We start from the raw sequence: 21,172 nt of genomic DNA, 5'->3' as shown, positions 1-21,172 counted from the left end.
AAATTGGAAATTTCTTTTATTTTATGTTTTTAGTAACCTGCATTAACTTTAAAATATTTTTTCTCTCATTTATTTTACCTGAAGGCTAACCCTTCCACTGATTCCAGAGGATTTTTCTCTTCACTAGCCCAGTCTTACCCCACTACACTTGTCAAGGTTTTTCATATCTTCTTTACTCATATTATTTCCTTCACTTTCTGTTCCTCCACAACTAGGTATAACCAACCCTACTCCACAGAGTTTCTTGCAACTTGCTTTCTCAAAGGGATTCCCATAACACTGTTTACACACTGGGATTGTAACAATTTTCACTATGTTATATAGGTTCTTGCTTAAGTTTCTGTGGCTCACGTGATATAGTCATTTTATTTACAGCAAACAATAGAGCTGATGCTTCTCTATAATCCCAATGTTTGGCACAGAGTTGATTTACAAAATATATACTAATTGAATACATTAACATTAAATTTCTTTTTTTAATTTTCTCATTTATTTCTTAATGTAACAATCACAGTGGAATTCTGCAGCTGGCTCCTACTGGTTTGTGAGAGCTGATTGTTAAATTTTCAATAATTTTACACTTGTTGATATTAAAAATTAAATCATATAAATGTACCATTAAATAAATTAAATTAAAAACAAAGATAATAAATACTTAAAACTCATTTCTACTTAGTTATTTCATTACATTTTACTATTATCTATACTCTTGAGTTTATTTACATCTACTGTGTCCATATGGTAGAAATACTATATAAAGGTTTGTTACTGTACGTCTCTTCTCAACACTAAGATTGAAATTGACCATAGTGGCAGTATTTCCACCACAGAAACTGGCAAATGCAAATCATGTCTTGGTTTATTGTTTTGTTGATTATCTAGACTTAAGAAAGCGATGGAGAAAATGTTAATAAAGGTGACTAAACTTAGAAGTTTTTTATGTCTGTAGACATCGCAATGTGGATAGCATCAAAAATTGAGGAAATATTTTTGCTTCAAAATTTTTATTTTTGTATTCAAAAACTATTATCTTATGCAGTCAAAAATTTTCTTACATAATTGGTGAACTAGTGAACTTCCAACATACCTCTTCATTGTTTATTTTTGTTTTATTTATTAACATAAATGAAAATATCAACCTTCAATCCTGTCCAAACTACACTTACTCCTCAATTGTAACCATAGGTTTGGCTACAGAAATGAGTCAGACAAAAATCAAAGAAAGCATTCATTCTGTGAGAGTTAATTGGCAAAATAGAATTTAAACGAGGTCTTATATATCTTAATATTATCTGTAAATTGTTTGCCATGCATCCTTTATATCAATACATTTGCAATAAATGTATATAAGTATATATACTTATATATGTGGCATACATTTTCCAGAGACTTTCCCTCATATGTATGATATTTAACTACTTATCTTTTCTTCCATTTATTATCTGGTCCTATCTTCTTTTTGTTTCTTTAAGTAAGGTTTTTCATTTTCCTTCTAATGTTAGCTATTGGTATACAGCCATCCAAAGTATCAGTCAGTGGTATGGGGAGGGTAGTAAGAGTGGCAATATATTTTCATGGCATTTATATCATTTCCCTTTAGAGAACAACTAATATACCAAATACTGGTACTCATGATGATTTATTTTTCAAGTGGATTGCAGCCCCTTGTTACTCAAAATACCCACATGTTTGCGCATCTGGAATAAGAGTGCACATCACCTATATTGTCACCCTTTCAGCACAGTGCTTTTGTGTAAAGAGACAGAATATAGAAAGTGGATGTGGATACATGGCTTTAGAAATAGCAATAGGCAACATAGGCGAACTTTCTACTACATATTAATTTTTAATAATTCATCAAGTAATTGACATTTTGGGCTTTTGAAATGAGTCGACAGACCCTCATTTAACTTGATACCACACATTTTATTAATTAAACATTTTACTGGCAATCGGGGTAGTTCTAAGTTTTGTGGGGCCTGAAGCTTATAAAATTTAGGGGGCTCCCTTTTAAAAAAAGAATACACAATTATGTGTAAAATATTAGGTTACAAAAGTGAATATTTATTCAAAATAAAAATTACAACAAATTACAAAGTGGACACTTAGCACATACATTATTACAACATCTAGAAAAATAACATGCTAACAATTCATACTGCCTTTTCCTATGAAGATGATTTTGTAAAAAAACATCTTCTATGTGAAGGACAAAAGGATAATTTAATTTTTCTTCTAGAATGATTGATATAAATTTGTTTTTTATTACTAATAGAAAATTTTCTTTCAGCCTCATAACTTATTGGAAATGTTCTCAATTTTTAGAATTGTTGTCAAATTTGGAGAAAGTTCTTTCATATTTCTTCCACACATGAGCTGTAACATTTCAAGTTTTTGTGTGTGCGTGTAATGATTAATTGTAAACACTCTTTGAATTGACACCCATTAACTAATGTGTCTTGATATCCTCATTGTCGTGACATGTTAGTTCTATATTACCTTTGTCAACGTTAGTGTTTTAGGTCAAATCAACAGGAAATCAATAAGAACCAGTAAAACATAATAATTAGCCAAGGGAAAAGAGTGAGCAAAGTTCTATTCCAATAAAGATGAGCAGTTCAATATGGATAAAGTATAGTGTGTAGGTAAGACAGGAGGGGGAAAAGGCAAAAAAGTGAAAAAAAAAAAATCTCACAACCAGAGAGGAATAGGGAAATACTACCACTTCCTGGCAGGAGCTTGAAGATGGACAATCGTATGAAGGTCTACAGATGGATCACTAAGCATATGAAAGGCAATCTAATGGAAGTGTCAAGAGCATTACAGAATCAGACAAAGCCAGGTGTGAATCCTAGCTCTGCCACTTACTAGCATATGAGACCTCGCTACCAATAACTTAACTATACATGGAAATGACTGTAAATTACATATCTATATCCCACTAAACCAAACTAAAACTGTCCTCAAATCTCCCTTAGCCAGATCCCCAAAATGCTTGCGGCTCTTCCAATACCACCCAACATAAGAGGAAGTGTGACACAGAAGTTGGAGGGGAAAGAGTCAGTGGTCTTAGCCAATTGCAGTGTGTATCTTACATTTTGCAATTTTTTTAAACACGTTTCTGGGGCCCCTCATGAAATATTAGGGTGGCCCGTGCAAGTGAGATGCTCAGAGGTTAAGTTTTATCAGCTTCACAGTAGATGAACCTCTGCTGGCAATGTCATGGGGTGAGCGACGTTTTGGGTGTTTCATACACAACCATGATAACCACAAATCAAGGTGGAACTTGAAGCTAACCCTGAAGTGGCTGCTACCGTTGTCTTGTTCAAGTTGTGGGCTTACAATAAGATCACCTTTTCTGTATCGTAATGATCTGTCTTTTAATAGCTGCAGAAAATGAAAAGTGCTTGTCATTGGGCAACTGAAAAGAGCTTCCAGAAATCATTGTATTCATTTGCTGCTTCTGGAAAATTTCAATTTATTGGAAAAGGCAGGGAGAAGTGAGAGACTATACTAACATACTGTCTATAATACCTGGTTGCTCTTCAAAATTCAACACATCTTAGGCATGAGACAGAGATTTTTAAAAAATAAAACCAAAATTTCTTATTTTCCCAAAATTAGGCAAAAAAGAACCATATTTTTCTAAATGAGAAACACTGTGTTTGCAGTTCAAGTTTTGTATTAGATTAAATGCTGAAATGCACAAATGCTTATTATAAAAGGCTTTTATTTTATATTACTGCTCCTCTATATTCTTACTTCTGAAGGTATTTTCTTTCCTCTACCAGGCCAGAGGTTGTTAATCTTGGCTGTAACAGAATCACTGGAGTATTTTTTAAAAATACCCATTTCCTAGGTACACCCCTAAGTATCTGCAACTTTAAAAAATAATCTAAATGATTTTGATGCCCAATGAGGGCTGATAACCAACGTACCACACAAATATCAGGGCAAGATATCTCTAGTCTAAGCTTCAACAGTTCCATTACTGTGCCAGGATTTAGAAAGAGGAAACAGAGTCAGGATTGTTTGTTCCAGTCTACAAGCATTATAGCTCCCCCTACTGCGAGGACGGGCCTTTAGAAATGAGTACTTGATTTTCCATAAATACATAAATTTCAGCCATTGGCAAAATAAATTCAATCTTGATTAACAACAACAACAATTAGTTACCAGATACTGTATTTGATAAATTAAATAGAATTCCTAGTGTCTTGGCCACAGTGAAAGGTAAGGGAGATGCAGATAAACACAGCAACATATTCCTTCAAATGTTGAAGATTATTTGAAGCAGGCATTGCATTCCATCTTTACTTCATATCTCAACTTGACATTTATTCCAAAGAATTTCAACCAATACTTATTGACAAATGGAACAACTATCACACCCTCTCCTGCATTTGAGTGTTTGCAAATTCTTTGGGCACCATGCAACTTGAATTAGTCATTCTTGCCATTTGTTTCTTTGTCTTTTTCTTTCTTCCACTTCTGCTTCTTTCGTGTTCCTTGAATCCAAAGTTGTGGATGGGTAGGGAGGTGTTTGCACATTCCTTCATTCATCAAACAGGTATTAAGTGTCTTCCATGTGCCAGACACTATGCAGGTGTGGTAGGTTTGTTGGGGAGTGGAGATGTGGGAGGTTATTTGAGTTCCTTTCCTCCTTTGCAGTTTAAGCCCAGAGGGATGATGACTAAAAAGTTTAATGAGATATTGGAAACAACTCAGATCTATCCATTTCTATGATGATCTGATCATTTGGTAAGAGAATGAAGATGAAAGAATAGTATTAATGTGAGGTCTACAGTAATAGCATATTAAAACTCTCCTAAGGCAATATAAAGGGGGATCTCATCCCACTTTGAGCCCAAGTTGCATCTACCACTGAGATTCATGCAAACACAAGAAAATTTAATGAGCTAATAGAGTGGGTGGTCTGAAGATATCTATTTGCATGAATTGACTAACGTGGGAGAGGTTGACTGCCAAAAAAGAGGAAAATGGGATAAAACGGGGATGCAGAGGGCAGCAAGGTATCTGTTGTAAGTATTTGTCTTCTGGCACAGTGTTGTGGACTTGTTTCTGAGACTTACGGAAAGAGAGACTTCAAGCAAAATCCTGACGTCGGGACAAAAAGAACTTCTTTGGCAGCACACAAGTATCTGTGTGTAGACAGCAGTAGGAAGAAGAATATTTCCCCCACCTCTGCTCAAATATAGCACACTGAGGTTGGTAACATTAGAAGAATCAGGAGATAGTCATCTTGGCACGATCATTAGAATTCTTTCTGTGCTTCCCACCATAGTTCCAGAGTTAAGCCAGCCTCAAATAACTCTCTAGGCAGTAGACGTCAATGTGTGAGTGGGAGCAGGAAGAATGGGTCAGATTCCAAGTAGTTAGCGTGACTGATGGAATGGTTGTGATACATGTGACACACTCTGTGAGCATTAGTAAACATAAATAGGTAAAACTTCATAGGGGGATGAAGCCTTTTAAAATATGAGTCATTAGTATTGACATGAAATTTGGATTACACACACTTGCAAGGAGTACTTGTGTAGAAAGATAGAAATATTCATTCTGTTCTCATTTGGTTATCTTTTTTGTTTTTCTTACTCTCTTTGATGCATTAGAAGAATCTGGGCATTCAATATTCTCCCCATTCCTCTTACTCCCACCCCAACACCAAAGAACTGTCTTCACTTCTGGGAGCATTTGAAAATTAAGCCTTTCTCTTTGCCTTCAAGGAAAGACATGCCAGCTTTTTGGTAGTTAATCATTTGGGTCTGGTTATGATGTGCCATCAAGATCTATTGAGAAGGCAAAGAGGAGAATTTACTGCGAGATAGAGATAGAAAGATTAGGAAGCTGTGACAGAAAAATCAGACAGGGAACTGTGGGTAGGAAAAATAAGTGTAGAAGACATTAGCTCAAAAGTCTGGAAAACTATCCTAGAACACTTGTCCAAGAAGCATCGGTGGAGGTTGGGAGAGAGAGACCACTGCCCAGCAATTGCAGGTTAGTGACCTAAGAAGACCTCTTTGAGGGGTATGCTAATTAGAAATTATAAACAACAACAACAATAACCATTAATTTTTCTCGCCAGGTGATAGGCAGGCAGGTGGTCTCTTATGGTCTGGGCTAGGCTTGACTGATCCCACGTAAGCTTGCTCATAGTTCTGAAATTAGCCATTATGTTGACTGGAGCTTGACTGATCTGAGAGAGCCTTGGCTAGGATGACTCCTCATGTGTTTCTCACATCCCTCCAGTAGGCTAGCTCTGGCATGTTCTCATGGCAGAGACAGGGTTCCAGGATAGGAAAGGAAATGTGCAAGTACTTTTTTCAAGTATCTGTTTGAGTCAAACTTGTACTTCCCGTTTGCCAAGGCATGTCACATGGTCAAGACCAGGGTCACTGTGAGAGGGCACTATCAAAGGCATGTGTGCAGGAATGTGGCATCATTCAAATTTCCAAGTGCCATTTGGGAAGTTGACCCCTCACTGTTACACAACAGAGATCCTCTCACCACCTGCACTCAGAACCTGCACCAAGTGTTCTTACTGACGATAAAGTGGACATAGCAAGAAGCTTGGCTTGGCTGGCACTTTCTCACTTTTGCCATCAGCCCATGACGTTTAAAAGTTTTGGTTACAATGTTTTAGTTAAAATAGTTTAATAGAGAGCTAAAATGTGTTGATAAAGATATAATCCTTTAGATACATTTGAAAAAACTTAATCTCATGGTTTTGAATACTTGTAAAACCTTGGTTTCATTAATTTCTAGTTTTGGAGCAAAACTGCTTACTTAAAGATATTTCTCTTGTTCTTTTCACTCAGAATGGAAGCAAAATATTAACTATCATCTTGGACTGGCTTATTTGAATTTAATATTAACATTTTCAGTGCTATACAAATGTGTGAAATTGATATACGTTATCCATTTATTTTATCCAGAAAACTATTCATAAGAAGATGTAAGAAAAAAAGTTTAAAATAGTTATAAAACATAGAAATGAAAAGTTATATCTGCAACCAACAATATGGATGGATGTTAATATAATATACAATATAATATTTAGTAAAAAAAAAGTAAGTTCCAGAACATTATATACAACATGATATACTTTTTAAAATCAAAAACAACAAAAATGAGCAATATATAGATTTAGGAATACTTATAAAATAAAACTTTATTTTTAAGAAAGCAAGAGAATGATATGCAAAGGATTCAGGAAAACAGTTACCTTGAGTGGAAGTTGAAGGGGGATAGGATGAGCAAGAATCACAGGGAGACATAAGTTTTTGTTAAAATGCTAGTTCTCATGATAAGTATAGGAATACATGGGCCTATTATTTTCAAAAATATATCCATATGTATTTACCAAGGGGGCCATACGTAGACCAATGGTGAGAGTGTGTCATGAACCAAAGATTATGATTAATTCAACTCTGTACATCTGAGTTCATAAAAAGAAAAAAAAGCAGCATTACTTGAAGGTTTAAATGGTCAAGACAAATGGCTTAATTTTAAATTACATAGTATGCGTTATTATATTTATATATATATCCCTACCTTTTTTTAAAATGCTTTCTCTTTTTTTCCTTAATGCCTTTGAAGAAATGGCTGTGGTATAAATAATATAAATATTCAATATGAAATAGCTTTAAAACTTATTGGTCTCTAACTACAAGTATCAAAAGTATCAATATCAGTAATTATAATAAATCTTACTCCCTTTTTAATTTGGTTCAGTGAACTACCAGTAAAAAGTAAATTTTATAACCATGGTTTATTTCCACATTAGTCATTCTGTGACAATCTTACAAAGTAAGTTTTCAACATCCTATCAATTTGCTGCCACAGCTAATGAAGTTACATAGATGTAGCAAGTTTATTTTTTTTAGATTTCAGAATAACGGGGGGAAGGCTATAACTTGGTCTCTATTCACTTGAAATTTCTGTTTGAAACAGTGAAGAAAAGAGAACATAAGCAAAATGCTTACAAATGGTTACAAACAATGTCAGCAGGACAAATAGGAATCTACGAAGTGAATCAACACTGACTGTTCATTGATTAGATTACATGGGTTTTATCCCTGACAGGGGAAAAAGTATCATGAAATACCTCTCCACCACAATCACAAATAAATGAGAAGGGAAAGAGTGCTGTGCGAGACCAGAGAAAAACAAACCCAAGCACGCACCCTGAAGGCAACAGCAGATGTTTCCCTTCAAAGATGATTACGACTGGGAAGCAATTAGCGACAGTAAGGTCCTACAGAGAATTCCCTCCTTTACTGGATGCTTTAGAAGAACTTATTTAGAGAGGCACAACTGTCCCTGTGTGATGCTAAAATTAAGCTGAATTAATTCCTCAAAAAATTGACCACAAGGAAGACTCCAGTGAAAAGGCAGTGTGGAAACTTGAACATTCTGAATTAGACAACAGAGGAAGCCTTTTCAGAGGACAGTTACCCAGCGGTTCATAGAGTTCACTAGAGATAGTCGGAGCAATTATGAGAGCACTGGGACGAGACATCTAAGAGCTCTGCTTGTCAAGATTGCTTTCATTTTTGGGACATTCACTCTTTGTCAGGGAAGAATACAGATGTATTATATTCTGGTTCACTCCAAAGGGTCTCTCTTCTGGAATTTCGTGCTACCCTTTTCCCTTGCTCTCAATTATGTTCCTATATGCTATTTTACATCTATATATCTATTTATATTTGTATTTATATTTATATTCATATTCATATACATATATATATATAGCCATAGAGGAAGTTAGTCTACTCTTAAAAAGACTATGATGGCTTAGATTTCAACGCCTCTCTCGATTTTTTTTTATCACTTCTCTTCCTGAGGCTGTGCAACCTTTCTAAGTAAAGGTAAGATTTCTTGGGCTCATCTCACTAACTTCAAATAATATAAAAATTATGGGATTTGGCAATAGATCCATAAAATGCCTTGTTGCTTTTTCTTGTATGAAAGAGTTGGTGACCCCAGAGAGCTGAGCAGAGCAGTAAGCACAGTGATGAGACACCAGAGTATAGGCTCATCAGTGGATGGCAGTGACTCTGAAATCAGCTCTTTTTTGGCTGTGGGAGCAATTGCCAATGACCACAGGGGTCCTGTCAGAGTCAGTGTGGAACAATGCACATTGATAAGGTACATATGTGCCTTGGAGCTAATTGATGACTATCAGAGACACTAAATCAGGGTAAATGAGGATTGAGAAATTCCAAAGAAAGCAGGCTTCACTAGGTGTATAGAGGAAACCTGAGCATGGAGCACTGTTGGATCCTATGAGGGGCCCACAATAAACACCTAATTAAACATGAGACTGGGCAGAATTCCCTTGGGTAACAAAACTAGGAAGTGAGATTTGATAGGAAAAAAAAAAAAAATTCTGGGTGTGGACCCCTAGAAGAGTAGCTTTGACAGGAACCAGGCCAAGGAAGGGTGGGGTTGGTTGTGGTGGTACCACCTTTCCTCACAGATCATACAGACAGAAAAGATTACTCATCTATGGGGTCAGGAGAAAAGGCACAGTGATTTCTGAGGTGGTGCTGAGAAGATTGACACTAAGGATGAGAAATAGCAGGGCCTCTCTACTTGCTGATCTATTTGGAACACTCTTCCCCAGGCTCACCTCTACCATTTGGTGTCCCTGGCAAGACTACAGTTGGAGGTCTGGCTTGTGGCCTGGCCCTTCTCTTCTCACCTTGGCTTTGTCTCACACCATGAAGGATCTCATGTGCATGCATTTGGACAGCCAGCCTGCAAGTTCAAGTTCCACCCCACCCCTCCCCACTAGGCAACCGCTAACCTCTTGGCTACCCATCTGGTCTAGGCGTGCAGAAGCAGGAAGAACCTGAAGAAGAGGTCGGCAAGGCCCTAAAATGGGCTCAGGGCCATTTGAGCATGAAGTGTGGTCTAGAAGAGGAAAACATGGACTCTGGTGGCCACCTCCCTTGGCCCTGTAGACTTGGCTCAGCGAGAGGGGCATGGCTGCATGCCTGAGCGGGGCCCTCTCAAGTGCAGAGCCCAGAGCAGGAATCCTTGTAGCCTGTTATCGGCCTTACCCCCAGTTATCCTCATGGTTCTTCCCCTCACTTCTCTTACTTTTTTCAGAGTGTAGGAAATTGGAATAACTTGCAATTGCTTTGGTGGAGTTTTTCCATTTCCTCTCTAGAAATATTTACTCAACAGTCATCATCTGTAATGTTTGAACAGCATAGACATGAGTATGTTCACATTTCAATAGTAAATGCATCACTCAGAAATTTAAAAAAAATTTCAAAAATTCCAAGCATGATAAGGAGCAAAGAAGTACGTGTCAAGAGAAGTGGAGCACAAAAGAAGACGGCTTGGTGAAAGCAAGCCACCTGGGTCTTCGTGGTATGGGCTAGCTTTAACAGGTTGCGCACCTTGGATTATGAAAGCGTTTTTTATCTTATGGGAATCTTCCATGCCCTCTACCCTAATTGGTAAGGGGTAGTCGTGGTAAGTGAAGAAGGAGGGTAAAATATTCTCTCTCTGCCAGTGATCCAAGGTCAAATTGAACCAACTCACAGGAGCTGATTGTTAAAGTTTCAGGAATTTTACAAGCCAAAATTGTGTTAAACACAGCCATGATTAAAAATTAAGCTACATAAAGTTATAATTAAGTAATTTATATTTACAACAAAAGTTATAAGTACTAGAAGATTACTACTTTCTAATTATTTTGCTATATTTTATTCTCTGCTTTAGACGTTATTTATATCCATTCTTTGTGCATGGCGGGAATACTGTAAAATGATGTGCTCCTACACCCCTCATCCTCACTCTGTGTTCAGTAATCTGCTCCAGACCACTGAACCCCAAAAGTTCTCTGACATGATGGGTTTATCTCCTATCCTCTGGAATGTATGTATTTTGTATGCCTTGATCTAATTAACGTGATGTCATTGATATAATAGATCAATGTAATGTTCTGCAGAACATCCAGACAATTAGATCCCTTCAGACTATATGAAGAAAGAGGGTAAGAGAGTTTAGTATAGCCCTAGGGCAAGACCATGGAGGGGGCCGGTTTCAGACATTTTCTTTTTCTTTTTTTTTTTGTGAGGAAGATCGGCTCTGAGCTAACACCTGCCAATCCTCTCTTTTTCCTGAGGAAGACTGGTCCTGGGCTAACAACCGTCCCCATCTTCCTCCACTTTATATGGGACGCCGCCACAGCATGGCCTGACAAGTGGTGCATCGGTGCTCGCCTGGGATCTGAACAGGTGAACCCCGGGTCACCACAGTGGAGCGCGAGCTCTTAACCACTTGCGCCACTGGGCCAGCCCCCCAGACATTTTCACTTAGCTTTCACTGCTAGGATAATTCTTACTCCACGGGTCAAGGAACTCATGTGGGGGTTCTGTGAACTTCCAAATATGTCCATTTCAATATGCATACATCTTTCAAGGAAATGTCTGCCAGGTGGGCCTGTGGCTCCAGTGGATATACTATGAGCTGAACACAAGCCACTCCACTGGTAATGATGAGGGTATGGCAGCACTTGGTATATCTGGGTATCAATGTCAATTGAGACCCTATGTCCAATAATCCTTGAAACAACCTGGTATTATTCTTTCCCCAATTCACAGTCATCCAAGTAAATGCCATAGGTGTTTCAGAGTCTTTCCTTATAGGGATCTAGCCTCTCCTTGAGTCAATGGGCTCTGGGTCTGGAAACTAATTCAAATCTGGAAACTGGGCCAGGGATTGTGACTTTTTTATTGGGCAGCTTCCTTCAATCTCCTAACAGTTCCTCCTTAATTTCTTGTCATTATATAAATTAAGGACTACATGTGTTGACTGCCTATCCATCGTGCCTCTAGGAAGACCATACATTTTGAACCATCTCCATAGCTCTCCATAGTTTGGGCCAGTCCTACCTACCACTTTAACCTCACCTCTCATTGCAATAATTGCACCTACTTTGCATTCTGATGGTTAAGTACCACCACCTGGCCTCCATTGTTATGCGATCTTAGTTCTCTAATAGCATCTCCTACCCTCACCCCTGTCCTACAGAGGATACCACCACCGAGCTTCTCAAGAATGCCGGTGCCCCTCTCACCACTGCTTTCCTTATCCCTTTGGTAAATGGAGTTTCCTCTGATCCTACTGCAGAACATATTTGGCGGATGGGTTTTCTAGCTTTTTGTAATATACCTATTCTATGTGTCCATTTTTCTGAGCATTTTTATCCATTTCTCCACCATCTAGCACAGCATTTCTGCCATTTATATTTCACTAATAGTGATCCATTGCTTTTTGTCAAGCTTCCAAAAGCCGCACTAGTGAAGTATTAACTCCCAGAGTCTTTGCCTGTATATTAAATCTTTATGTTATGACAAAATTCTCCCATTTCAATTGACTTTCCCTTATCCAACTTAATGTTTCACTCCCTTGATCTAGAACCCTCTAGAGACAATGCATTGCATAATTTCCAAGCTCCTTTCAAGTTATATCAGCCAGACACTGTAGCAACTTCGATGTAAAGTCCCTTTACTCCCTTATCCCAAATTGGGCTAGGCTGGGATTCTATCCTTGTTATTGGCTTGGTTGCCAGGTGGGAATGTGGAGGTAGATCTTGAGGGGACAAGTATTGCCTTGTAAGCCTCCTGCCTTATTTGAGGCCTATGCACAATCTTAAACAATGGGCCTGGTATCTTTGTATAGGATGGAGTTGACTGTTTATGCAGGTCCCGTATGTTCATGGATATTTGGGAGTTTAAGATTCTCAATGCATCTACCTAGATATCTCCATCCCAACAAAGTCTCTGTGTCCTACTCCTTCCTGATTATGGTCCTTACCTTGACATGGGGGACCTGCTAGCATTGAGAATTCAGCTTTCCGTGAAGCTCTGCTACTCTTATAATTAAGTCCTGAGTGTGTTCTTTAACTCTTGTCTGTCCCTCATCTGCACAAGATTATCGGTTATATTAAATGCTGCCAGGACACCTTCTGGCTTTTTCCTTTTACCTTGAATTTTGATTTATTGCCCTGCACTGCTCATTATCTCTCTTCAATGACTCAACAGCGCTCAGTAACAGCTACCCAACCCCATAGTTTATTCCTTCCCTCATACCTCAAGCACCAGAGAGTGAGTCCTTGCAGCTTAGGTTAGCCATGTAGTCTAGTCATGGCTAGGCTTGGGTGGGGAGCAGAGAAGAATATGTTTGGTGCTCAGTTAATCCACTGAGATGTCTCTTGGTGCTCCCATCCCCAGTTTTAATGGTGAACAGTCAAGAACAGCAGCCATGGCCTACAAAAGGGCAAGGTAACTTGGAATTCAAACACTTCAGGGATGAGGGTGTGGGTTGCCCCAGCAGCAGAGGTACCAGCTAGAAGTGTGGGAATCTAGACTGTGGTGGAAGAGGGGGAGTGATAAGCATCAGTTATTGTTTGGAGACCAATTACAGTCTTGAAATGTAGTTCCTACACTTGCTGGCTCCTTTTATGTTTCCCCTGGAAATGAGAGCATCCTGGAGAAGCTGTTTCCAGTTGGGCAAATTTGGTATGAAAACAAGTGGGTCTGAGCAGGAAAGGATACTCTGGCAGTGTCCTTGCATGCTGTGGCATTCAGCCCAGAGCCCCTCTTCAGGGTGACATAGCAATCCTCATCTGCTGAGAAGTACAGCTACAGTACTTACAGTACAGTACTACTAACTACTCATAGATGTGTCCCTCACTGGGAATAGCTCTTAGCTGTATAGAATTGCTGTGTCTAAGGTTATGTCACCTCAAAGAGGATAGCTTGTAGTCAATGACTATTTGATGTAGGAACGCAAAAGCCTAAATCCCTTGCCTCAATTTTGGACAACTGAAAGGTCATTTCAGCTCCAGAACTCACCGTGGGACTGGCTGAGGCGTCAGTTGTAAGAACATGGCAGATCTGTTTTTTCTGTGCCCAGTCCTGCCTTCCTCACTTTCTTACAGGTGTATGTCCAGAGAGGACTTTCCAATTAATCTTCCAAATGCAACTCTCCATCTATGAATCTGTTTCTAGGGAACCCAATTCAAGACCTTATTTCATTAAACCAGTGTAGTCAGGTTTCTGTTGATGTAGCCAAATGCAATCCCAATGGGGATACAGTTTAAGAAAGATTCCTGAGAAATGAAGTCCTTACTGGTACATTCCAAATCACAGGTACCCATGTTAATCTTATTTTAACCAGCAGCATTAACTTAAAAGAGCCAAATCTCTTATTTAAGTGGCAGATAATTGGTAAACTCAAATGTCATCCAAGTGAGAAAATAGGTAAAATATCAGGACAGAGACATAATGTCTTAGACCTGGCATCAAACGGGAGAAAGAACTCATGACCTTGAGTAGACTTCTTATAGACCCTGAGTGACACATCTTAAGATAATTATCACTTAATTTGATTTCTTTTTTCTTTTCAATTAACCTAAATTAATTTCTGCTTTTATATTTATGAATTACTTCCTCCTGTTTTACAAGAAAAGTTTTTTTTTTCTCTTTCTAGCTCTCAAGTTGAATGCATAAAAATATTTATTATTTTAATTCATAGGTTGGGAGAAATCAAATGCATAATTTTTTGGAAATCAACCACATTTTATCTTAGATAACACTAAGTTGACTCTTTTAAATATAACTGAGGCAGGCTGTATTGGTGGACGTTAGGACAAAAAGTTCTAAGCTTTTTTTTTTTAATTGCTTCCATGACCTGACCACACCATCAACAAACATCACACAAATACCACAATGTCTCAAAAAGATATTCTATTTCATTTACACTTTTTGCCCTATTTTCATTTCCAATGCAATTTAAGCAGTGTAGTCACTTGAAAAAGTCTCTGCGTTTTTAAATAAAATTAGTTTTCCAAGTACTTGAAACTTAAATATAGTGTATAATAAATCCAACACTTCTAGAGTTTTAAAGTTTGGATCTTAGTACGATAAATCATAGCAAGATGATCAGCTAAGGACAGTATCTTTAACAAGCTTGCAATGTGAAAATAATAATTGATTTCAAAGAGGGTTATTTTAGTGCATCTACTGAATCATCATTTTTCAATCTCAAGAGAAATTGTGAAAACAAAAATATTGAATATAAAATACTTTTAAGAAAAACTTCCACAAAAATCTGAAGATACCATCTTTCATATTTGTTAGAAACCTTACTACAAAGCACTGATTGAATCAGAAATGCTTCTTTTGACATAATAATATTTATGAATCCATGTGTTTATATTCTCTGCTACTTCCTTTCTTGTTTTCTTTTTGATGCCTAGTCTCTTTTTTTCATTGTCACTTCCATCACCAACTACGTTAACTCTACTAGGTGTGGTCTAGGCTTGCTGCCTCTACATTATTGGTAACTAAAGTGGAGGGGAAAAATAAAAAGAAAGCAAACAAGAGAACGGTGAAAGTAAGAAAAGAGACAAAGATCTCTCCTAGCATGTTTTTATCCATAAATCTCAATATTCCTTTTTCTGTTGTGAAACCCTTCATTTCTTGGGTTCAGGAACTCAAGAAATTGAGAAAATATGCAATTTGTTGGATAGGCATAGAATTGAATCCAAATCTTGTAACTTAATAGTGTTGTGACCTTGGGTCAGTTTTATTAACCTCCTTGAATCTCTCTTTCCTCCTTCATAAATGGAGAGAATGCCTACCTTACAGAATTTTTCTAACAATTAGACATATACATGTAACATGCCTAGGACAGAGCTTGGCATTCATTCATTTGTTGATTCTCACATTTGACAAACATATAATGAGCATCTTCTACATGCTACGCATTATGTTAGGTTTTAAAGTATACTTAGGGGGAGAAGTCAAGATGGCAGCGTAGGCAGACTCTGAACTCACCTCCTCCCGCAGACACAGCCAATTGACAACTACTCGTGGAAAAATCACCCCTGGGACAGAACTGAAAACTGGATAAGAGGAACTTCTGCAACAACGGACAATCCTAACTGAGGTAGAAGAGGCGGAAACTCTCTTCTGGAGAGAAGAACGCCGCCTTCACAAGCCGCAGCGCCTCACGGCCGCCGGGGAGCAGCTCACAGGTACGCAGCCTCCCTGGAGGCGCGGGGTCCTGAGCCGGGGAGCGCCCCCGCTGTGGGCATTGTGTGGACCCAGCACAATAGAGACCAGCGGCATAATATCTGACTTTGCCTGCTACTAGAACATTGGGGAGCACCCCCAGAAAAGCTAGTTCACAAAGACATTAAAACCGGCTCTTAAAGGGCCCACGAGCAAACTCACCCGTTTCAGAAAGCATCCTAAAATCACCAGAAAGAAAGGTGCACAGTGCTTTGGTGAAAAGAGACTCACCTGATAGGCTCTGAGTGCATCTCGGTGAGAGGTGAGACCTCTCCAGGGACTGGGACATTGGCAGCGGCCATTGTTGTGGCCTGGTGTGGGCGTGCTGACACAGACGCCATTGGAGTTCTCCCTGGGGCCTGCTAGCCCAGGGTCTGCCCCACCCGCTAGCGCACCGATTTAATCCAGCTCAGCCAGGGCAGGCAGCCCACCCTAGAGACTGGCCCCACCCAACAACAAGCCCTCAGGCAACTTGTGGGCCTGCATAGATTGGTGACTGGATTCTCTGCAGCCTGGCCACTGAGCTGACTTCAGTGGGGCAGGGTGTGCACAAGGAGCGGGTGGAGAGTGAGGGGCCGCAGTGGAGTGTGTGGGGCTCCCGCTGTGGAGAGACTGGGTCTGCTTTGGGAGGTCGGGGCGTGCACACGGGGCAGGACTGTGTTGAATGTGTGTGTGGACCTGTGGGCGGCAGGGCTTGTCAATTGCAGAAAACTTGTGCTTCTCAAAGACCCACATAGGGGGTTTGCCCCACCTTCCAAAGCCTGAAACAATTGGGTGCTCCCGTGCCTGAGGCCAGCCCCACACAGCTGCAATCCTCAGAGAACTGACAAGAGACCTAAAGGCTGGATGCTTATAGCAATTGTAAGGCCCTGAGCCTAACAACTTGCCACACTGGGGGCCTACTCACTTAAAAGAAATACTGCAACACAAATGTGGTATTAGAACTTGCATCCAACTGTGCTGGGGCTCCCCACACCTGATAAAGAGACTGAAGGGCCCATAACAATTACAAGCAGCTGAGCATTACAACAGCTGGCCAGGAGCATAACTCAGCCTCCCTGGGCGCCTACAGGGAGAGCAAACAGGCCACAACAGAAGGACACACGTAGCCCACATAGGGGTCACCCCTGGAACATTGAGAACTGAGGGAAGCACAATGCAGGACTCCTAAGCCATCACTTACATAAGGTCACCTATCCAAGTGTAGGAGACGTAGCTGGCCTACCTAATACGTAGTCACAAGCACAGGGAAAGAGGCAAAATGAGGAGGCAAAGGAATACATTCCAAGTAAGGGAACAGGACAAAACCCCAGAAAAGGAACTAAGTGAAACAGAAATGAGCAACCTACCCAACAGAGAGTTCAAACAAAGAGTGTTAAGGATGTTCACTGATCTGGGGAGAAGAATAGATAAACTCAGTGAGAATGTCAACAAAGAAATGGAAGATATAAAAAAGAACCAATCAGAAATGAAGAATACAATACCGGAAATGAAAAATTCACTACAGGGACTCAAAAGCAGAGTAGAGGATACAGAAGAACGGATCTGTGAGCTAGACGAAAGACTAGAAGAAATTACCCAAGCGGAACAGGTAAAAGAGAAAAGAATTAAAAAGAGTGAGGAAAGTCTAAGGGACCTCTGGGACAACATCAAGCGCACTAACATCCATGTTATAGGTGTCCTGGAAGGAGAAGAGCGAGACAAAGGGGCAGAGAATCTATTTCAAGAAATGATAGATGAAAACTTCCCTAACCTAAGGAAGGAACCAGACATCCAGGTACAGGAAGCACAGAGAGCCCCAAACAAGATAAACCCAAAGAGGCCCACACCAAGACACATCATAATCAAAATGTCCAGAATTAAAGATAAAGAGAGAATCCTAAAAGCCGCAAGAGAAAGTCAAGTTACATCCAAAGGAAACCCCATAAGGCTATCAGCTGACTTCTCAGCAGAAACCTTACAGGCTAAAAGAGAATGGCATGATATATTTAAAGTGCTAAAAGGAAAAAACTTACAGCCAGGAATACTCTACCCAGCAAGGTTATCATTCCAAATGGAAGGACAGATCAAAAATTTCCCAGACAAGCAAAAATTAAAGGAGTATGTCACCAAGAAACCAGTGCTAAAGAAATGTTAAAGGGACTGATTTAAGGGGAAAAGAGAAGACCACAAATGGGAAAAATTATCTATTTCCATGATAAGAGGGTAATGGATACAAATGCACAAAAAAGAGTTTAGATATGGTATCAAAAACATAAAAGGAGGGAGGAGGGGAGTTAAAGAGTAGAGCTTTCAGACAGATGTCAAACTAAAGAGACCATCAATTCTGTATAGAAGAAGGAAGGAACAGAGAAGGACTACTAAAACACTGAGGAAAAAAAAGTTAAAAAATGGCAGTAAGTACATACTTATCAATAGCTACTTTAAACATCAATGGACTAAATGCTCCAATTAAAAGGCATAAGGTGGCTGATTGGATAAAAAAACAAGACCCATATATATGCTGCATACAAGAGACACACTTCAGACCTAAAGACACTCACAAACTGAAAGTGAAGGGATGGAAAAAGATATTCCATGCAAATGGCAATGAAAAGAAAGCTGGGGTAGCAGTACTCATATCAAACAAAATAGACATTAAAACAAAAACTGTAAAAAGAGACAAAGAAGATCATTACATAATGATCAAGGGAACAATCCAACAAGAGGATATAACACTTGTAAATATCTACACACCAATGTAGGTGCACCTAAATATATAAGGCAATTATTAACAGACATAAAAACAGAAATAGACAGTAACACAATAATAGTAGGAGACTTTAACACTCCACTTACACCAACGGATAGATCATCCAAACAGAAGATCAATAAGGAAACATTGGCCTTAAATGATACACTAGAACAGATGGACCTAGTAGATATATACAGAGCATTCCATCCAAAAACCGAAGAATACACGTTCTTTTCAAATGCACATGGAACATTCTCCAGGATTGATCACATATTAGGCCACAAAACAAGTCTCCATAAATTTAAGAAGATTGAAATAATACCAAGCATCTTTTCTGACCACAATGGTATGAAACTAGAAATCAACTATAGGAAGAAAATCAGAAAAGCCACAAATACGTGGAGATTAAACAAAATGCTACTGAACAACAACCGGGTCAATGAAGAAATCAAAGAAGAAATAAAAAAATACCTGGAGACAAATGAAAATGAAAATACGACATGCCAGAATCTATGGGATACAGCAAAAGCGGTTCTAAGAGGGAAGTTTATAGCAATACAGGTCTATCTCAACAAAGAAGAATCTCACCTACTAAAAATTAAATTTCACTTAACTTTTATTTCATAAATTTTATGGAATAACAAACATTCTTCATTTCCTCTGTAAAAGATAAATCTGAGTCCTGTAGCTTCCCAAGTGCTTATGGCTTGTAATCTCCTCTCTTATATCTCTATGTTCTATAGCTCCCACTTGTTGAGATATAGTTTTGTTTGTTCCCAAACATTTAATTTATCATTTTAATGATAGAATTTAACTAAATATTTATGAATATCAATGAAATATGAATGGGAAACAGAAGAGAAATATTTGTATGAAAATTAAATTAAATGCTTTGGAATGACCCAATAAAGAGAAACAGCTGAAAAATGATGTCAAATTAGGTGTAGGCAAGGTATTTAGAAAAGATTGTAAAACTATGGAAATCTAAAAGAATTTAACATCCTTTTTGCTTCACTACAGTATTTAAATTCCTGTATCTTTTAAAAACATGAAAACTGGAAATCTTAGTCAATGTTCAATGTTATGGGTGTGGTTTATGCAAGAAAGACCAGATGAAATTCCCATCACTATATTCTCAAGGGAATGGCTTTCATGCCACATCAAAAGATTGGAACTTGGGGCCGGCCCGGTGGCGCAAGCGGTTGGGTGCGCGCGCTCCGCTGCGGCGGCCCGGGGTTCGCTGGTTCGGATCCCGGGCGCGCACCGACGCACTGCTTGGTAAGCCTTGCTGTGGCGGCGTCCCATATAAAGTGGAGGAAGATAGGCACAGATGTTAGCCCAGGGCCGTCTTCCTCAGCGAAAAAAAAGAGGAGGATTGGCGGATGTTAGCTCAGGGCTGATCTCCTCACAAAAAAAAAAAAAAAAAAAAAAAAAAAAAAAAAAAAAGATTGGAACTTGAATACATATTTATTTACTTTAATTCACCATAAAATATTTCTGATACCTATAATTTTTTATTGTTCCCTAATTTAACTAGCTTTTCCGATTAATCATTTATCTACCAGACTCAATTTCATTGGCTAAAAGTATTTCTATTGTACTTCATGTGTTTATTTTATTTATAATATACAAAGTTAATTAATTTACTAGGTGAATAAGTCACTTGCTTTTACTGCTGACTCTCAACTGGATTTTAGGCTTCTGGTTGAACTTATGATGATTTATCTGAAGATGGTATAGAACTCAGACTTTATCATGAAGGTTCTAATAGTCATACTTGGAGATTTAGCGTACAAAGATATAATATGGCCAGGTGAATTTTCTGTGTTGGCAGTTTTTACAGTGTGAACCTTTTCAATATGATTATAATATGTTAGTTATTTCTACAATTATTTGTGAATTCTAAAGCCTTTTCTGTCCAATATGTAACTAATTTACCCTCATTTTATGAACAGCAGTTGACTTGTGATTAACTAGTTGCAAGAACAATTGTAACAGGCCTCGGTTTTGCTTTGGAACACAATAGTTAGCTTTGCCTATACGTATCTACAGGAAAAAGGAAGTCTACTGGAGGCCACCTTGTAAGTTACTATTGAATTTGAAAATGTTCATTTGCATGATTTAGGGTGTTCTTTTTCGACGTAATTCTGTCTTGTTTCACTACAGAGTAGATAGCCTGTCAAACATGGGGGGAGTCATTTGAACACCCAGGTTTATGGCAGCCAGAACTCACAATTCAGAAGGTTAATAGCAAGCATGTGGGTGCCATTTGTTCTAAAACCAAGGGGCTCAGTTATTAAATACACCATAATACATA

At 38.7% G+C, this 21,172-nt stretch overlaps 1 long non-coding RNA gene across 1 annotated transcript in view; it reads right to left on the bottom strand.

Moving 5' to 3' along the window:
• The window catches only part of LOC131409688 (uncharacterized), a 43,670-nt gene extending 27,098 nt beyond the window's left edge, over positions 1 to 16,572 (bottom strand). Inside the window, exon 1 of the long non-coding RNA XR_009220983.1 lies at positions 16,353 to 16,572. This is a non-coding gene — a long non-coding RNA (uncharacterized LOC131409688). The remainder of the gene's footprint in view (positions 1 to 16,352) is intronic.
• Positions 16,573 to 21,172: the final 4,600 nt, after the last annotated feature.

This window comes from Diceros bicornis, chromosome 8 (genome assembly GCF_020826845.1).
Source record: "Diceros bicornis minor isolate mBicDic1 chromosome 8, mDicBic1.mat.cur, whole genome shotgun sequence".
NCBI classification, from domain to species: domain Eukaryota; kingdom Metazoa; phylum Chordata; class Mammalia; order Perissodactyla; family Rhinocerotidae; genus Diceros; species Diceros bicornis.
Note: the sequence above shows the minus strand (reverse complement) of the source record. Positions and strands in the feature narration are given on the sequence as shown.